Source organism: Schistocerca serialis, chromosome 2 (assembly GCF_023864345.2).
Source record: "Schistocerca serialis cubense isolate TAMUIC-IGC-003099 chromosome 2, iqSchSeri2.2, whole genome shotgun sequence".
Classification (NCBI taxonomy): domain Eukaryota; kingdom Metazoa; phylum Arthropoda; class Insecta; order Orthoptera; family Acrididae; genus Schistocerca; species Schistocerca serialis.
Window position 1 is genome coordinate 296,592,702 of NC_064639.1, and position 19,352 is coordinate 296,612,053.

Below are 19,352 nucleotides of genomic sequence, written 5' to 3' on the forward strand. Positions count from 1 at the left end.
CAGCTTGAACATTTAGCTATTTTTCGACAGAATCACCATTTCTGTCGATGCATTTTCGTAGACGCTGTGGCAGTTTTTGTATGCCCATGTCATCCCAGCTCGCTGCCACGCTGTTCAGAAAGTTATGAACCTCTTCTTTCACCTCGTCGTCGGAGCTGAATCGCTGGGACCACAATTAACACTGACAGGTACTGTGAGACTCTGAAAAACCTCAAACGGTCAATTCAGAACCGGAGAAGAGGAATGTTGAGCAAGGGCGTACACATTCTCCATGACAACGCTCGCCCACACATCACTCGGCAAACCGTTGATCTCCTGTAACAGTTTCAGTGGAACAAAATCACCCACCAACCCTATAGCCCAGACTTGGCGCCCAGTTGCCTAGGTTAAAAGAACATTTGGCCGGAAAGTGATTCAGCTCCGACGACGAGGTGAAAGAAGAGTTTCATAACTTTCTGAACAGCATGGCGGTGAGCTGGTATGACATGGGCATATAAAAACTGCCACAGCGTCTACAAAAATGCATCGACAGAAATTGTGATTATGTCGAAAAATAGCTAAACGTTCAAGATGTAAACTGATGTAAATTAGTGTAGAAATAAACAGGTCTATGAACTTATAAAAAAAATTGGAGACCTTACTTTTGGGATTACCCTCGCACATACAATGTTTCATGATTTGAGATCTGTTAACAAAATTTTTATATGAAATCAAATACAGATGCGCATACCGACTAAGAACTTACCTTGAGTATTACTCAAATTCAGGAATAATCACTGAAATGCTGTTATGAACAGCGAAATAAATAGTTCGGATTTGTATGTAAGTCGCCGAGAACTAGCTAACGATATGTTATGCCAGCCTTGTCACTGCAATTTCCCAAGCAGAGACTCAAAAATCTCCCTGTGACCTGTTTCTGAAATTTGCATACAAAACGTTATCGTCGCTTTGTATTTCTCATACCTTCGACATTCCTTACTTATAATCACTTTTTCGACTTCTTTTCATCACAATAAACGCAGCACAAGCTCTCAGCAAAGAAGGGGATCCACAGCAGACTGCTTGTGCAATTACGCAACGTGTGGACGTCAAAACACCCATGCGTAAATGCGATGTTCACACAAACTTTTGTGGATACCCTTTTATTCCCGTGCGTCTGCAGCTGCGCACGAGGAAACATGCATAGCGTGGGCATACCTGTAGAATAATGCAGCGAAATACTGCCAACGCAACTTCGTTTTATGCTTGTGGTCCAATGTCAACTTGTATGTCGTTCTACTAAAAACTTCCAATTTATAGTCCCTTTTATCCTAAACCGTTATCAAAATTGACGTTTTACACTATATATGTAAATGAAAACAAGTTTTTTACACAAATAGTCCTCTCTTGATTGACTGAAGGTAAAGTTGGTGTAGGGTACTACTGTCTGTGTAGGACAAATATTTTTTTCTTTTACTATGAATTATTTCCTGTTTTCGGATAATCATGATTACTTTTTTTTACAAAAAAGTAGTCTGCAAAGGGAATGCTTTCTGAGCACAAATGAAGAAATAAAATCATTAATATCTGATGTAGGGGAATCCCAGACCATTGTGCTAGCATATCGGGTGTTCTTCCATGAAGACACTCTGACTTTTTAGTTCCGAAGGTGATATGACGGAGGTAAGAAGTACGAAAATGAGGCTGTGAAATGCTTAGAATTCTCATAACCGTTTGGATTTCTGTGTCGGATATTTAAAGTACCAACTACCAACAGGCCATTAGAAACGTGAGTACCGTGAAAATGATGTTTGTTGTTCTCAGTGCACTCAGAGTATTTGTGGTATTCGTCATTACTCATTTATCTTACGTCCCAACTAAATCGCACTCACATTACGTATGGTTTATTAGTGAACACGGCTCTGTAGCGTTTTCATTTTTCTTCAATATATAACATAAAATTGTGGAGAGGTGTTTGACATCGCTACTGAATGCGCAGTGTGTGCTGTGCATATCATTTTTGAATGATATTTATGCGTATACCTTGGACGGGCAACAGCATCCACGGAGGTTATATGTTAAATAATTGTATACGAACTGGAATGTATCAACGTGAGGGTTTATAGTTTTGGTTTTTATTGATGTACAAATGCGAAATGTTAGTTTTTTGCGTTTTAATTTTAACATTCCAGCATGGTGCGAGTATCTTGCGAACGTGTTAGGTATCACACGGCGTATTTGCAGTTACCGGGCCCAGGATATGATTGTATTTTTATGCACGGCAATTCAACGACTTGTCAAGTGTTCATCATGTGAACCGTAATAGAAAATATCACTGCACAGGAGCCTCGTAACAATTTTGTAATCTGGGATACATTAAGATGTCTAGCTATTTCTTACTATAATACGTTGCCTTTACAGTTCCCATAGTTTTGGCAAAAAGAGGAAAACACATTCACATAAATAAAACACTAGTTGAATACAACACCGTGGTGATGTATTAAAGGTTTTGTGTCGTATGACATATTAGTATGAGGTTACCTGCAGTACCTACCACACACTGCATTAAATGTACTAATGATAATTCTTGGGAAACATTATGAAGTAACTAATGTGCTGTTAAGCTGTTCCAGTAATATTAGAAATAACATGACAGTCAAAATAGTAAGTAAATGTAAAAACAGTAGGTCTATATAATCATACCTGCAACTTCAAACCAGAAAGATAGGCTAGTTAATTTCGTATTCTCTTACTCTTCTGTGCAGATAAACGCGTACAAGTCACTTAAGGATAAAGTTGCAAAGCTCAAGAACGCCAAAAAAGAAAACGTTTCTAGCAGCTCCTCAGTTTCATAATTGTTGACACTTCAAATCCACATCGTGTGTGGACAGTTATAGCCATTACATGTTATTTTAATTGGATGTATTCACCATTGTGATGTCATTTTCAGTATTTGCTCAGTTATGCTGTGATTATAATTTCTTCCTTTAGTAAACAGTTGTGTCTGTTTATTAGCTTTAACAAAATAGCTCCACATTTCTATTTTATAAAGTGGCTTAATATAATAAATATATTTCTTTTTTAACTTCTTGTGACTCTGCTGATTTTTATGAATGCTGCTTGAATATGAGGTTTCCATGTGTCTGGAAACATTGTAATTCCAATTTGACAGTTCATATTTTTCCATTTCGTGGTGTTATGTCAAAATTTTTTCAAGCAACCAGTAGTGTGTGTAGTCCTTGTTAGTTTCATCTGTTGTCACAGTTGAGTTCTCTCCCGTACAGTAATGCACAGCGAGGTGGTATATGTTAGTTAATTGGAAGTGACATGCAGGGATTGTAGCAAAATCTGTTTAGATTGGGATGGGGAACAGATTATCAAAGAGACTTCTTGATTGTGTGTGTAAACCTAGTTTCCAAAACTTAGGTAGTGTGATCAGTTTTACGGAGCTATTAAAGGAAACTGCCAAGTGATAAGGCTTTGAGTGTTGTGTTATTGGGAATAATATTATGTGATTGTAAGGCTTATCAAAATCAGTTTAGTGGATACAAACCAGAATAGGTACCTAAAGGATTGAATGATTTGGAGTGTATTATATTCAGCTCGAATTGCTGAAAGACTCATTTCTGTAAGTTTATATTTGTATGGATGTTTAAATCTATCTTTGACACTTCTGTACTGGCAGAAGGAACATTGGTTCAGTCCAAAGCACTAGTCTGTTTAAATACACAGCTCTTTCAGCAACCTAGTAAACTTCATGAGTTTACACAAAGACTGTGTAAGAAATTGTTTTATTCTTTGAAATGTTTCAGTTATAGATTTCAGTCATATGTCCTGTTTTCAATATGTCATTCCTTGCGGGTAGTGGCTTGGAGCATGTTGTTTATGTGACCAATGTAAGCCTAATGGAGATGACAAGCCATTAAAGGGTACAGTATCTTGGATTGTGCTGTATACTAGACTTTTTTGATTTTGAATTTTATTTTTACCGATTGCAGTAAGAGACTGAACAGTAGGGTAACCCAAAAATTAGACTTGGTTTGATGTGATAGCTTTTTCGAGAGTTGATGAAGCCAACAAATGCATCACCACAAACTTTTTTTGCATTATTGTACATTCAATAGTTAGGATTACATTCCTGAATAAAACCACTATTTTGTTACTGTGTTCGGATATTTCCAAGTTTTTTGTGTTTCTTGTGTACACATTCCTGATCTAAAAACACCTATTTCTGTGAATTTGATTTGATTTTTTATTTGGTCCTGTTGATTACAGGTTGTACAAAGGGTGTACTAGTAATATAGGAAATGTCAGGAGAAATAATACAAAATTATGTGAGCATTTTATATATCATACAAATACTTATTTTCTATGAACAATTTATTGTGGATAATATTACAACCTGTATTTTACTGGTGTAAGTTCAAGTGAATGCTTAAGATAGCAGAATGAATGGAAATACGCATTTTTATCCCAGTGCCACAAATAAATAATGAAATTTACATTTTGTGATTATGATTTAAGTTAAAATACAAAATTCTTATCTTCATCGCATAAGTAGGTTTAAATGAATCCTTAATAGAGTAGAATAAATTTCAGAACACATTTTAACTTATGATATGAATAAATTTACATTTCATCACTATAATTTGTGTTAGACATACACAATTTTGTCTTCATGATGTGAGTTAAAATTTATTTCCTCTATTTTTATTCAAAAGGATGCCTTATTACTCTCGGAATTCATTCATTTTATGATAAGTTTGTTCTCTGAAGGATATTTTTAATTTCCTTTTGAATACCTGCATGTTATCAATTTCCATTTTTATACTGATGGGAAGCTTGCTATATACTTTTATCCCTGACTCAGTTACTCCACTATGGACTTTTGTAAAAGTTACAGAGCCTGGACTTTTGTCAAAGTTACAGAGCCTTGGTGGAAATTTTTCCCCTGTCTTGTGTTGTGCTTGTGTATGAAACAGTTTTTCTGGAATAATTTCTTGTTACCCGTTACAAACATCAGTCAGTGTATATATTGATTTGCAACAGTAAATATCATGAGAGTCTTAAAGAGACCTCTGCAGGATGTTCAAGAGACCCAACATATGCACCTCACTGCTTGTTTTTGTAGTTAGAAGGCTCTTTTGAACGCCTGTAGTATTTCCCCATAAAATAATACCACAGAAGAGCACAGAATTGCAGATATGCAAAATATTACAAAAGCAATATTTCTCTGTTAGCAAGTTGAGAAATAGCTCTCAGGGCAAAACACACTGTGCTAAGTTTTTGACCAGCTGATGCTGTGTCCATCATAACTGCTTGTTCTTCTGGACGCCTAGCAATTTTTTATTTACTGTGTGAAACTGTATAATGTTTACTTAGTTAGTGACTGTAGGGCAGTATCCTGCAATGTGGAGTTGGAACCCTTGATCAGAATACTTTTATAATCTGCAAACATTACTATTTTTGCTCTGTCATTAATTGTAACTGATAAATCAGTAATGCAGATCAGGAAAATCAGTGGCCCAAGGATCAAGCCCTGGGGGACTCTGCATTTTACATTTTCCCCGTCTGAGCTTTGCCTCCATTAAGATAACTTTTTCTTCCTGTTATGTAGATAAGATTATGGGAACATCAAAGATTTGTCTTTGATAAACATAGTGTGGAAGCTTTTTTAGCAGTGTGTTATGATCGGCACAGTTGAAAGCGTTAGCAAGGTCACAATAGATCCGCATTGAACAACTTCTGACATTTGATTCTCCTAGAGTTTCATCTGTTAGGCTAAATATAGCCTTCTCTGTGGAGAATTCCATACGAAAGCCGAACTGTGTAGATGTCAGTTAGCCTTTTTGTGTCATATGGCCGTAAATCCTATCATAAACTACTCTCTCAAACACCTTTGAGACACTGGCAGCAAGGAGCTGGGCCAATAATTGGATGTACATTCCTTGCCCCACTTTTGTAGATAGGCATCACTGTTGTATGTTTCAGTCTGTCTGGAAATGCACCAGTTTTCATTGACTGGTTACATAAACAGCATAACTTGTGACTGATTAAGACTGCATATGATTTTAAAATCTTAGTTGACATTCCATCATATCCAGAATATCCAGAACTTTTAAATAATTTTATGATTTGTTTCAATATCTTTAGGAATTGTGCTTTTGAAAAGAAGTGCTGCATTTGTTGTGGTTTGCATGTGATTTAGTACGTCTTCTGTGGGAGACTGTTTGTTATGATTTCCTGGTCAAGAGGACTGTGGAGTCCCTGCTTGTTCAGATTATGTTCCTATTTGTCACACTTTTTATAATGTTCCATATGGTTTTTACTTCTATTTTTTCTGCATAATGGGTTTGTTTGGAGATCGTATTAGTTTGTAGGATTTTGCTAATGTTTTCATGTTGGTGACATCAACTGTCTCCAGTAATTGGTCTATATAGCATGACATTGTATTGTTAGCTGATAGTGAAGTAAACACAAATGAACTTGAGCACTAATGTTCAAGGTAATGGGAAAGTAGTTTAGGGTTATAATCCTCATTATTTGTAATAGACATAATCATTTTATTGCCATAGAATGCTAATTTTATATCTGCTATATCATAGGCTACTCCGTTTTTTCATTACAACTGCTGTAATTGTAGTCACTTAACCTCATAGTTTTTCCCATAGAGATAACACATTAAATAAAGCTGGCTGGATTAGTATTTTTTCATGGCTTTTCTATTTACTGCTGGTTGCTATTAACTTGTTTCTTATTAAAACTGCAGCTGTAATGCTGGGAACAGAGTTGAACCCCTGCAGGTGGGGGGGGGGGGGGGGGGGAGGACTATAAATATCATTTAAAGGCATCTATTGTGTTAATTTTTCACAGGAAGCATAGCTGTGTACATACTTGCTAAAGTTTGTGATCACTTTGCTGAGGATAAAATGTTCTGTACCTTTCACCCAAGTTTGTAGTAAAGTTGGTTCATTGTGGATACTTCATTAAGCAGTGCAAATAAAGTTCAATTTCTTATTGCGATATGCTTTTTTCTAGTGACTCCGAATTTTAAATTAAGTAACTTCAAGTAACACTAAGTAACCAATTCTTTGGATTTATACAGTTGAAAGTTACAGTCACTAATGTTATTGTGGAAATTGGCTGTTTTCCAAGATCTTGCAATTAATCTATGTAATTGATGTTTGAAGATAGTAGGTGGCCTGTCTTAAACAAGTATCCTGAAAGACTGTTAAATGTGTATGTTTCCTGATACAAGTATGCTTATGAAGGATTGAAATACCCTTATCACATCCACGTGTGGTAAAGTTTTTACACCTCAGTATAACATTTCATGCCACTTCAGCTCTCTGTTGCATCAGAACACTGATACTTCAGCTCAGACAGTTACTCAGCAAAGTGTTAAGAAGAGCAATATATTGGGGAAAGATGTGAGCGTTAGGCAGTGGAGAGCTTCAGATACAGGTCAGAAACTCTCCACGACTTTATTTCTTAGATCCTAATGGATATTGTGTATGATGCCATCCTCTGACCTTTATTGAATTTTTGGGTGTGCGTCTGTATCACTTTGATGAGTGTGATTAATGCAATAGTGTTGCATTTTTGGGGTGAGCCGAAAATTGCAATTCCACCCATGTGGTTTGGCCTGTGACATAACAGTGTTTGATTTGTGACGTCATGGTTGCATGTTGGTGTCATGAAGCTTCCGATTCCACCTGTCTGCTTTGACCCATGACATAAGTGTTTTGTGGTTTGTGAGCTCATTACGGCGTGGAGTTTGAGTTGGTTGTGTTTGTATATGTCGTCTTGTTGTTTTTTATGGTGCCCTCTGGTGGTGGTGGTGGTGGTGGTGGTGTGTGTGTGTGTGTGTGTGTGTGTGTGTGTGTGTGTGTGTTTTGTGGGGTGGAGTCAACCTAGATTTATGTGATTGTGACATTGATTAATAAGTATGTTTTTTAATTATTTGTCTGTTTTCTATTGTAGTATGTGTGTTTATAGCTGTTTGTGTACATTGAAATTGGTGATGATGCAAGTTTTCATGAATTTCATGGTTTTTCTTGTATGGTAATTTTGCGAGATGGCGATTGGGTAAATCAATATCACGGATATTGATTTACCATTGTTTGTTAGGTTTTGTTATTTGGCATTAGTTACGCGAGTGATTTTTGGTTTGTTGTACTGTGCACTTTGTTTTAGATAGATAGGGTAAATAAAGGGTTTGGATAACAGATCTGACAATTTCATTTTTGTTTTAGCTGCTATGTGGGTCAACCAAAATTTGTGGTGTCAGGTTTAGGTATCGAGGGCTCCCTTTGAACTATATAAGCCAAGTACAAAGTCACCCTGCATGGACCATGGACTCTGCCATTGGTGGGGAGGCTTACGTGCTCAGCAATACGGGTAGCCACACTGTAGGTGCAACCACAATGGATGGGTAACTGTTCAGGAGCCAGAAAAATGCAAACATGTGGTTCCTGAGGAGGGGCAGCTGCCTTTTCAGTAGTTGCAGGGGCAACAGGCTCGATGATTGATGATCTGGCTTTGTGACATCGACCAAAATGGTCTTGCTGTGCTGGTACTGGTACTGTGAATGGCTGAAAGCAACGGGAAACTACAGCCATAATTTTTTACAAGGGCATGGCATGCAGCTCTACTGTATGGTTAAATGACGATAGCCTCTTTTTGGGTAAAATATTCCAGGAGTTCAGATCTCCAGGTGGGCACTACTCAGGAGGACATCATTATCAGGAGAAACATAACTGACATTCTACAGATCACAACATGGTATCTCAGCTCCCTTAATCGGACGGGTATGTTAGAAAATTGAAAAGGGAAATGAATAGGTTAAAGTTAAATATAGTGGGAATTAGTGAAACTCTGTGGCAGGAGGAATAGGACTTCTGGTCAGGTGAATACATTGTTATAAATCAAAATCAAATGTAGGTAATTCAGGCGTAGGTTTAATAGTGTGTGTGTGTGTGTGTGTGTGTGTGTGTGTGTGTGTGTGTGTGTGTGTGTGTGTGTGTCCGTCCGTGTCCGTCCAAGCTACTATGAAGAGCACAGTGAACACATTATTGTAGCCAAGACAGACATGAAGCCCACACCCACTGCACTAGTAAAAGTGAATATGCCAACTAGCACTGTAGATGAGGAGGAAATTGAGGAAGTATATGATGAGATAAAAGAAATTATTCAGATAGTTAAGGGAGCCAAAAATTTAATTGGTTATGGGGATTGGATTTCGATAGTAGGAAAAGGAAGTGAAGGAAAAGTAGTGGGTGAATATGGACTCAGAGAAAGGAATGAAAGAGGAAGACACCTGGTAGAATTTTGCAGAAATTTAATCGTAGCTAACATTTGTTTAAGAATCATGAGAGAAGGTTGTGATATTAAATTTAATTGATGAAAAGAGAAAATATAAAAATGTAATAAATGAAGCGGGCGAAAGGGAATACAAGCATCTAAGAAATGAGATCGGCAGGAAGTGCAAAACGGCTAAACGGGAATGTCTAGAGGACAAATGTAAGGATGTAGAAGCATGTATCATTAGAGATAAGATAGATCCAGCCTACAGGAAAATTAAAGAGACCTTTGGAGAAAAGAGTACTACGTGTATGAACACCAAGAGCTCAGATGGAAAACCAGTCCAAAGCAAAGAAGGGAAAGAAGAAAGGTGGAAGGAGTATTTAGAGGGTCTATACAAGGAAGAAGTGCTTGAGGGAACTTTTATGGAAATGGAAGAGGACATAAGAGGAAGATGAGATGGGAGCTATAATACTGCATGAAAAATTTGACAAAGCACTGAAAGACTTTAAGTCGAAACAAGGTCTCGGGTGTAGACAACATTCCATTAGAGCTACTCATAGCTTTGGGAGAGCCAGCCATGACAAAACTCTTGCATCTTGGTGAGCAAGATGTACGAGATGGGCGAAATAACCCCAGACTTCAAGAAGAATATAATAATCCCAATTCTAAATAAAGCAGGTGCTGACAGGTGTGAAAATTAGCGAACTATGAGTTTAATAAGTCACAGTTGCAAAATACTATACGAATCCTTTTCAACAGAATGGAAAAACTGGTAGAAGCTAACCTCAGGGAAGATCTGTTTGGATTCAAGAGGAATATAGGACCATGTGAGGCAATACTGACCCTAAGACTTATCATAGAAGATAGGTTAAGGAAAGACAAACCTACAATTGTAGACTTAGAGAGAAATCTTTTGACGGTGTTGAGTGGAATACTGAATTCTGAAGGTGGCAGGGCCAAAATACAGGGAGCGAAAGGCTGTTTACAATTTGTACTGAAACCAGACGGCAGTTATGAGAGTCGAGGGGCACAGAAGGGAAACAGTGGTTAAAAGGTAATGATACAGGGGGTTGTAGCCTATCTTCAATGTTATTCAATCTGTATGTTGAGCAAGCATTAAAGGAAACAAAAGGAAAATTTGAAGTAGGAATTAAAAGTCCAGGGAGAAGAAATAAAAACTTTGAGGTTCGCTGATGACATTGTAATTCTGTCAGAGACAGCAGTCGACTTGGAAGAGCAGTTGAATGGAGTGGACGGTATCTTGAAAGGAGGATATAAGACGAACATCAGAAAAGCAAAATGAGGATAATGAAATGTAGTCTAATTAAATCGGTTGATACTAAGGGAATTAGATTAGGGAATAAGACATTTATAGTAGTAAATGAATTTTGTTATTTGGGAAGCAAAATAACTGATAATGATTGAATGGGAAGGGGGGATATAAAATGTAGACTGGCAATGGCAAGAAAAGCATTTCTGAAGAAGAGAAATTTGTTAACATCAAGTATTGATTTAAGTGTCCGAAAGTCCATTCTGAAATTATGTGTATGGAGTGTAGCCATGTATGGAAGTAAAACATGGACGATAAACAGTTTAGACAAGAAGAAAATAGGAGCTTTTGAAATGTGGTGCTACAGAAGAATGCTGAACATTAGATGGGTAAATCACGTAACTAATGACCAGGTGCGGAATAGAATTTGGGAGAACAGAAATTTGTGGTACAACCTGACTAAAAGAAGGGATTGGTTGGTAGGACACATTTTGAGACATCAAGGGGTCATCAGTTTAGTACTGGAGACTAGAGTGTGTGTGTGTGTGTGTGTGGGGGGGGGGGGGGGGTGGAATTGCAGAAGGAGACCAAAGCAGATTCAGAGGGATGTAGGTTGCAGTAGTTACTCGGAGATGAAGGGCCTTGCACAGGATAGAGTAGCATGGAGAGCTGCATCAAACCAGTCTTTGGACTGAAGACCACAACAACAAGCAAAGTAAACTTTGCAGTGCCAACGGATTTAGTTTTTGCATTTTTTTCATTGTCTTGAATGTGCTTGATTTTTGGGTTAATATTTGTTTTGGAATGGTGCTATATATTTTGTTTGCTCCTGCCCAAAGACCCCTACTTGCAGCAGTTGTCCAGATGATTTCATTTTATTGCTGAAGTTAAATATTTTGCCCAATCTGTATGTTTGATAGGGGATGTAATGAGTAGTGTCATGGTTACCATATTGCATGTGCTTGAAATTGAGGTGTCGATCATCTTGGTGGTGTCACAGAACAAAGCAAATGGGTGGATTCACAACTTTCGGTAGCCTCAATTTTTGCTGTGCATAACATGTGTTGTAGGAATGACAATTGGAAAACCTTATGCTGATAGTACACAATACCTCTCAAATAGCAGCAAATGAGCTGCTGAGCAACTTGTCTGCATTTGATGGGTGGAACAATCATCATCAAGTGTTGCATGCCTTCACATCATGAGGTGCTTTGAGGGGGTGTTTACCATGGAGATTTGTGCGTAGTCTCACGATCAGTAATAGTATGTTCTCATATCTCCTCCCTTGCCACTCAGCAGTATGATATGGATCTGCAGCTTTTGCTGTGTTTCTTTGCTGATACTACTGGAAATTAGGTATTGTGCATTAGGTATAAACCAAATGAGGTAGTGGATTAGTTAACCCATTTACTTAATAATATTTTTTTCCCTTAGTCAACCCTACATTTCCCATTTAAATTTACGAAAATGGTTCAAATGGCTCTGAGCACTATGGGACTTAACATCTGAGGTCATCAGTCCCCTAGAAATCAGAACTACTTAAACCTAACTAACCTAAGGACATCGCACTCATCCATGCCCGAGGCAGGATTCGAACCTGCGCAGACTGAAGCACCTAGAACCGCTCGGCCACACCGGCCGGCAAATTTACGAAACTCAGCGTATTGTGTCTTGTACAGTTTTCCCAAAATTATATAATTTTTGATAGGAATTCTTTAAAAATCTTAACTTACTATTTATTAAAGTGATGAGGAGTGAAAGTTGTACTGTTTCAGAAATATTTGTTGGTGTGTTATACCCGAAAACAATCAGTTGTGTGCAATGCCACTAGACATTTCTCACACTCGTACTGTGTGTCACTTTTACTTCTTCCTTGCTGTGCATGCTACACAATTTTTGGAGGATGTTTTCTTGATGAGATTTGGGAGTTGGGGGGGGGGGGGGGGATGAACCTATCAAAATGTGTCTAATTTGCTGCTTGCTTTCTAATGGGAAATTCTAGATTGGGACCATCCATGACTAAGGTAGTCTAGTAGAGTGACCTGCTCTGTTATGTCCTCACCATGGGAATTCTAAACTGATTGAAACAAGACTTTTCCCTGTCACTTTGTTTAGTAGGATATATGAATTGAAAATCCCAATGTCTGTAAAGTAAAATAAAATTTTCATATATCCTTTGGTGTATCATATCCTGAGAAGGGAAGATGCCATATGCTGGTCCTGTCTGTCAACTTTATTCATTGAATTGTGTAATTGCTTGGGGCTTCTGGACTGGGGTTTTATTTTTCCTATCAGTTTTCCTGTTGCAGTCACGTCGACATCTGTGTGGATAGTGGCTAGAATATTTACTTCTTTTTTTATCGATCCACTTCAGAGCCGTGAGCTTGTGTGAAGATAACACAAGAGTCTCTCCTTCTCTTAGTTTAGATTTTTGAAACTCATCTGACATATTTTACCTTGTGGATCTAACTGTCCCTACAGCATTTGTGCACCTTTCAGCGAGCCTGTCCTACCCTTAAACATGCCTTTATATTTTTATTTGTCTGTATTACTCTAGTGCACTATATCTTTTCATCATCTGGTGTTAAGGTGTGTACAACCAAATCCGGTTGGATATGCGGGATTTTTATTTCTCTCAGAGAAATTTGTGTTATTTTACAGTAGGGAAAACGAGTGTTTGTTTATAGCAAAGTTTTTTGAAAGTAGTCACTTTTGTGTCTTTACTATCACATTATTCAGGAATTCTTTAGTATTAGACCAGTTTTACTTTATTTATCGAAACTATGGATCCGTGCCGCAAGAATATTAATTGTTTACTTCAGTCTGATGTGGCATATGTGCCATCACTTTTAGCATGCTGTGTTTGGAAGAAAGACACCTTATGTGTGACAACCAAGAACAACAGTTTTGGTCCTATTAATTATTTGGACTTGCTGCTCTTGCATTGGCTGTGTTTTGCAAAAGTTTGGTCAGTTTGTGTGTTACTAATGATGATGAGGAGGTCCCCTACTCCAAGGAGCGTAGGGGACGATGTGGGAGACCCGCACCGCTGTACTAGGCAAGATTCTAGTGGAGGTGGTTTGCCGGTGCCTCCCTCCAACCGTAATGGGCATGAATGATGATGAAGACAACACAACACCCAGTCATCTTGAGGCAGGAAAAATCCCTGACACCGCCAGGAATCGCAGGAAACGAGAACGCCACTGTAAGACCGTGAGCTGCGGAATGTGTATCACTAATAAATGACAAATCTGCCTTAAATCTTGACTCAGAGTCAACATCTACTAAATCAATACTCTGACAGCTTGGGAGTTGCAGTCAGACTTTATTACGCATTGACTATACGTCTTCCAAGAGATTAGCATGTGCCTTTATGTTATACTGACATTCAGTCCTGATCCTACATTCAGCCAATTACAACAAAATTCCGTTCAGAAAGATTCAGTGTATATTGACATTATTGCTATATAATTATTAATTTAATTCTAGAAAATGTAGACAAAGAACACAAGAAGTAAACCAGGCTATAATAAAACTGCTAAACAACACAATAAATCAGCTTGCACACAGATGGTGGTGGTAATAAGTGGTAGCAAAGAGGGCTTGCAGTTCATGTCAGTTTCTTACAGAAATATTGCAAGGAAAACAGGTGTAAAAATTAATGAAGAGAAAACACTACATGGTCATGAGCAAAGCACCCAATGAATAGTACCCCATTGACAGTAGATGAAGTAGCCCTTAAAAGAATAGACATACTTAAATATTTGGGAAGCATCTTTAGCGAGCAGAATATAATGGAATTTGAGATTAAGGCAAAGATTGCAGCACCAAACAGAGTGTATTTTGGATTATGGGATATGGTGTGCAATAAAGCAATTTTGAGAAGTTTTAAAATCAGACTGTGCCAGTGTATAACTCTCCTGGTACTCTGTAAGGCTCTGAGACATTTATGTTAAGGAAAACAGATGAACAAAAACTGCTAGTCCTCAAGAAAGAGATATGAAAGAAATGTCTGAAGGATGAAGGAAAAAAGATTGATGTGGGCGGGTCACCTAATTAGAATGGAAGAGGAAAGGCTACCACAAGTAGCATTCTTTGTATCTGTGGAAGGTAGAAGGGGCTGAGGAAGTTGATGGGCAAGATGGAAGGATGATATCAAGAGGGATACAGAGACAGTGGGTGTGAGAAAAGGAGACTGGGCCACAAAAGCCCATTGGTGGAGGAATGTATAGAATGCATTTGGTCTCTCAGGCCAAAGCGACAGTGCACAGTGCTACAGTTCTGGTCTTGTCACCGCATGAAAGAGAATACCTCAGGCAAATAAATAGAACAACCAAAACAGCATGTGCACTGTAAGAGAACTTCGTAAATAATAAAAATAATTCTAACCCTCAAAATGACATTTTTACTCAACTTTACCAAAATAAAAATTGTACACTTGTTAGTTTATACAGCAAGCCAGTATGGGATTTTCCTGTTAATTAAATGATTTTCCCCCCAGCCAAATAAAATAACAGAAGGTCATGTATAGGTCTGCTGCTATGCAAAACACTGTTTTTCATATAGACCCAAACATCTACCAGTACATTCGTGCCATCAACAGTGGGTTTTCTTTATTCAAATCTGTGAAATGTGATTGTGTTTTAAGTGGTGACTAATCTACAAATATTAAGCCTAAAAATAGTTTTTCTTTGTTTTTGTCATTACCTTAATTTTACGTAATGGGTTTATGCCGATCTCTCTGTACATTTTCAGCTACTGATAACTTGTCATCTGCAACTATAAGATGCTTTTATACACACACACACACACACACACACACACACACACACACACACACAGGGGAGAGAGGGGGGGGAGGTGAGGGGGGGAGGTGAGAGGGGTAAACAAAGTTGGAAATTGGCGCCAACTCTTTTGAGAACAAGTGAATGCCAGCTGGGATTGGACACACAATAACAATATATATGCAAGTTGTTTCTCCCCAAAGTGAAAAGTGTTATTTACAAATGAAGTTCTGCAAATTATCGAGATATCGGTGTGCTTCTCAGTAACACATGGGAAGGCAGATGGAAAAAGGATTTGCCAAAGCTAAACATAAGTAATCACAAATACAGGCACGAAATATTTTCAGACCACAAAATTGCGTTTAGATATAAAGTGAAGTATTAACTCGTTAATGAAATTCACATCAACATCATTTAGTTGCAGATGAAAAGCACCTGATAATGCAACTAGGGTCCTACATAATCATATAATGTAAAATGATAACAACAAACAAAACTGTCCTTAGGCTTAATTTTTGTAAATTAGTTATCATGTGGAATGTGTTCACATTCGCGTATTTGAATGAAGAATACTCACTGACAACAGCACAAAGGTGATGAAACATGTTTGGATCTATATGAAGAAACAATATTTTGCATAACATGAGGATGTGATATCCAATATTTTAAAAAAAATCTATATAGCATTGAGCACAGTGTGTTTATTTTACTGTATTTTTTTTTTTTAATCGTTCCTAGTCTGTGGATATAAGTAACAAAATTACAGGCAGTATCCATTACAAGTTCAAGAGTTTGATTTGCCTTTACCTGTATGAATTACACATGATTATGAAATCTGTATCGTATGAAACACATTAATGGAAATCCTTTGCTGTGCTGCATACTGATATTACAAGAACTTGTCACCATTAAAAATATACGGCAATGGCCCCTAAACATTATGATGCTAGAAGAAAAGAGAGTAAGCTACCAGACATTTTATGAATTAGTAGCATCTACTGGAAAACTAAGGGAGCTTTCAAGGAATGTTTATATGTTGTTAGGAGTCTGGAAGAAGAAGAAAAGAATAAAGAACAAAAACACCCATGCATGTTTGTTTCTTTCACAAACTTGTAAGTGCTATTATACATTGTTGAAGTTACTGACTTAAATTACACTGTTGTTATTGTTAAGGCGGAGTGAGAACTACTGTATATCTTCACTGTATAATACATCATCATATTTTTGGTGTTTATTGTGTGATACATATGTCTAGAAATAGGACGTAAATATGTTAGGATTAAGAGAGACCACTCACCGAAAAGCAACACGCTGTCCACCAGTTGTTGAGAACCAAATTAACCACCCAGTGGCAGCTGACCACAACACACTCAGTTTACGGGTCATGTACCACACTGCTTCATAACACGAGCCATCTGGATCCTTCCCTCCACCACCAACTTCTTTGAACTACACAAATGGTAGTTATCCTTACAAAACCTGCCAGGAAGTCTCATATGAGTGCACACTCCACTGCAGAGTGAAAATTTCATTCAGGAAACATCCCCCAGGCTGTGGCTAAGTTATGTACCAGCAATATCCTTTCTTCCAGGGTTGCTAGTCTTGCAAGTTTTGCAGGAGACCTTCTGTGAAGTTTGGACGGTAGGAGATGAGGTACTGGCGGAAGTAAAGCTGTGAGGACGGGTCATGAGATGTGCTTGGGTAGCTTAGTTAGTAGAGCACTTGCTCGCAAAAGGCAAAGGTCATGAGATCGAATCTTGGCCAGGCACACAATTTTAATTTGCCAGGATATTTTGTAACAGCATAAATTTGTAAGTATAACGTAAATATGCCTTGGCTTGTCATATACATAAAAATGGAATGCATACTCAGTAAGTTGGTTCTTAGTTTTCAATTCTGAAGCATGTATTTTTGCATGGTGGCCAAATTTATGTATTCAAAGTGTGATATCTCCTGAATCAATTAACCTTTGGTGAAAGTGATTACCCCACAATGGTCATGGGTGGGGACAGTGTATCTGTGATAAAACAGATTTGAAATCCTGTACCCAATGTAAAAGTTGTTAAATTTGTGTACACCTATGATAGTCCCCCTCTATATTTGTAATAACAAGATAATGAAGGGTGACTGTAGCGTGTTATGTGGTTGCACTAACAAGCTTTCTTTCATATTCCGTAGACAAAGGTTTGAATATGTAATAAATAATGTGTGTGTGTGTGTGTGTGTGTGTGTGTGTGTGTGTGTGTGTGTGTGTGTTTTACGAGAGGAAGGGAGAAATAAATTGGGGGGAGGGGGGGGGGGGTGTAAACTGGAAAGGAACATGAATGCAAAGGCCATTGGAAAGAAATGTCATGTTTTGGAGATGAAATGATTGACTCATTTTCTTTTATTTTTGTATTTTTTTGACCCAAGTATTTTTGTGACTCAAATACTAGAGCATTTCACAATGCCATTACTGGTTTCAACCAGAAGTAGTCATCTTCAGACAGTCAATAGATAAAGACACTACAATCAATCATTTTATAACCTATAAATTCTGCCAAGTAATTGTCTATGTAATAGTAAAAAGAGAATGAAGTCATACTTAGAGATGCTTACTGAAGTGGAGTCTATTGCATTGTCAAAAATATTAAAGCCTTGAGACTGCTTGCAGCATGTCACTTTAAGTATAGTTTTAGTCTTTTGAATCATTACCTGATAATTGCTTGGCAGATTTTATAGGTTACACAGTAATTGTTTGGATCTTTTAAATCAGCAGCCTTAAGATGACCACTGGCTGTTCGAAACTGGTACCAACATCGTGATAGTGTCAAAATATCAGTTTATATAATAAATGTGTGGTTTGTCCTTGCATAAATCTGCAGCCCACCATGGGATTATATGCATGAAGGTGGTTTCAGTTTGGAACTGCAGGAGTTGGGTTCGAAAATATAGGTGTTAAAAGAACGCATCACACCAATGAATTTCTTATGGAAAGTCGTTGAAGCAGCTGGAAATCAAGTGCTGAAGTGCCCAAGGCTGGTCAGAATTTTACAGACTCCTCTAGGTAGCTTGAGAATGTTGTAGAATGTTCCATGATGTTTAAGAATGTTCTCAAATGTTGCGTTATCTTGTTGTGGTGGAGATAATTTCCATCTCAAAATAGCATGTATAAGGTGATGGTGAAACTGTGTGTCGGTATACTCTTGAAAATCATTTGGATTAGATCAAGGAAAAGGGAAAATGATAGAAATTAAAATAAATTTAAATGAAAGTAAATTGCTAAGTTATTGAATAGTGTATTAATTGTATTCTTAGAATGTTACGTAGTATTAACATTTAACAAGATGCCAAAATGTAAAAGGAGAAGGAAGTCTTACCAGTGATGATGTGAGAAGAAAGTAGCAGAAAGAACAGCAAAGAAATGAAACAGAAGAGGAGTGAAAAGCACATGTAGCTACACAACAGAAGAGAATAAATAGTGAAGAGGATAGAGCGAGACATTCAGCTAGCAGACACAGAGATGCTCCTGAAGAAATAAGATTATGTAATAAGAAAGTAGACTTACTATCCGTGAAGTTCATGAAAGACAATAATCGCAAGTGCAGGAAGTGTAAAGCAGAAGAAGTAAAGATTACATGTTTGGTAGGTGAAACATTTCATTGTGGTCACACTAAAAAGTACACGAAACACATTATCATTGGCAAAATGGATGAAGTGTGTGAGTTCTGGGGTGCCAAGAAATTCAGCAGAGAAACTCCAGATATGTGTTACATGAGTGGAAAAATTTGATTAGGACCATCACCAGAATTGTTTCACTACATAGCAAAAAGGATAAAGTGTGCTAGTTCTGTAGCACCAAGAAATTATAGAGAGAAACTCCAGGAATATGTTGCGTGAGTGGAGAAAGTTGATTAGGGCTATTGGAAATGCCTTTACCAGAATTGTTTCATTACATAACTGAAGAAACTCTGGTATCAAGACATTTTCTAGAAAATACGAGAGCATACAATGTGTGCTTTAGATGGCATCAT

The 19,352-nt window shown here is 37.6% G+C and overlaps 1 protein-coding gene across 1 annotated transcript in view; it reads left to right on the forward strand.

Annotated features, from left to right (window-relative positions):
- The first annotated feature begins 1,623 nt into the window (after window positions 1–1,623).
- LOC126457063 (NFX1-type zinc finger-containing protein 1-like) overlaps window positions 1,624–19,352 on the forward strand; it is a 283,116-nt gene continuing 265,387 nt past the window's right edge. Inside the window, exon 1 of the mRNA XM_050093061.1 lies at window positions 1,624–1,768. The gene's annotated coding sequence lies outside the window, so the exon portion shown is untranslated. The remainder of the gene's footprint in view (window positions 1,769–19,352) is intronic.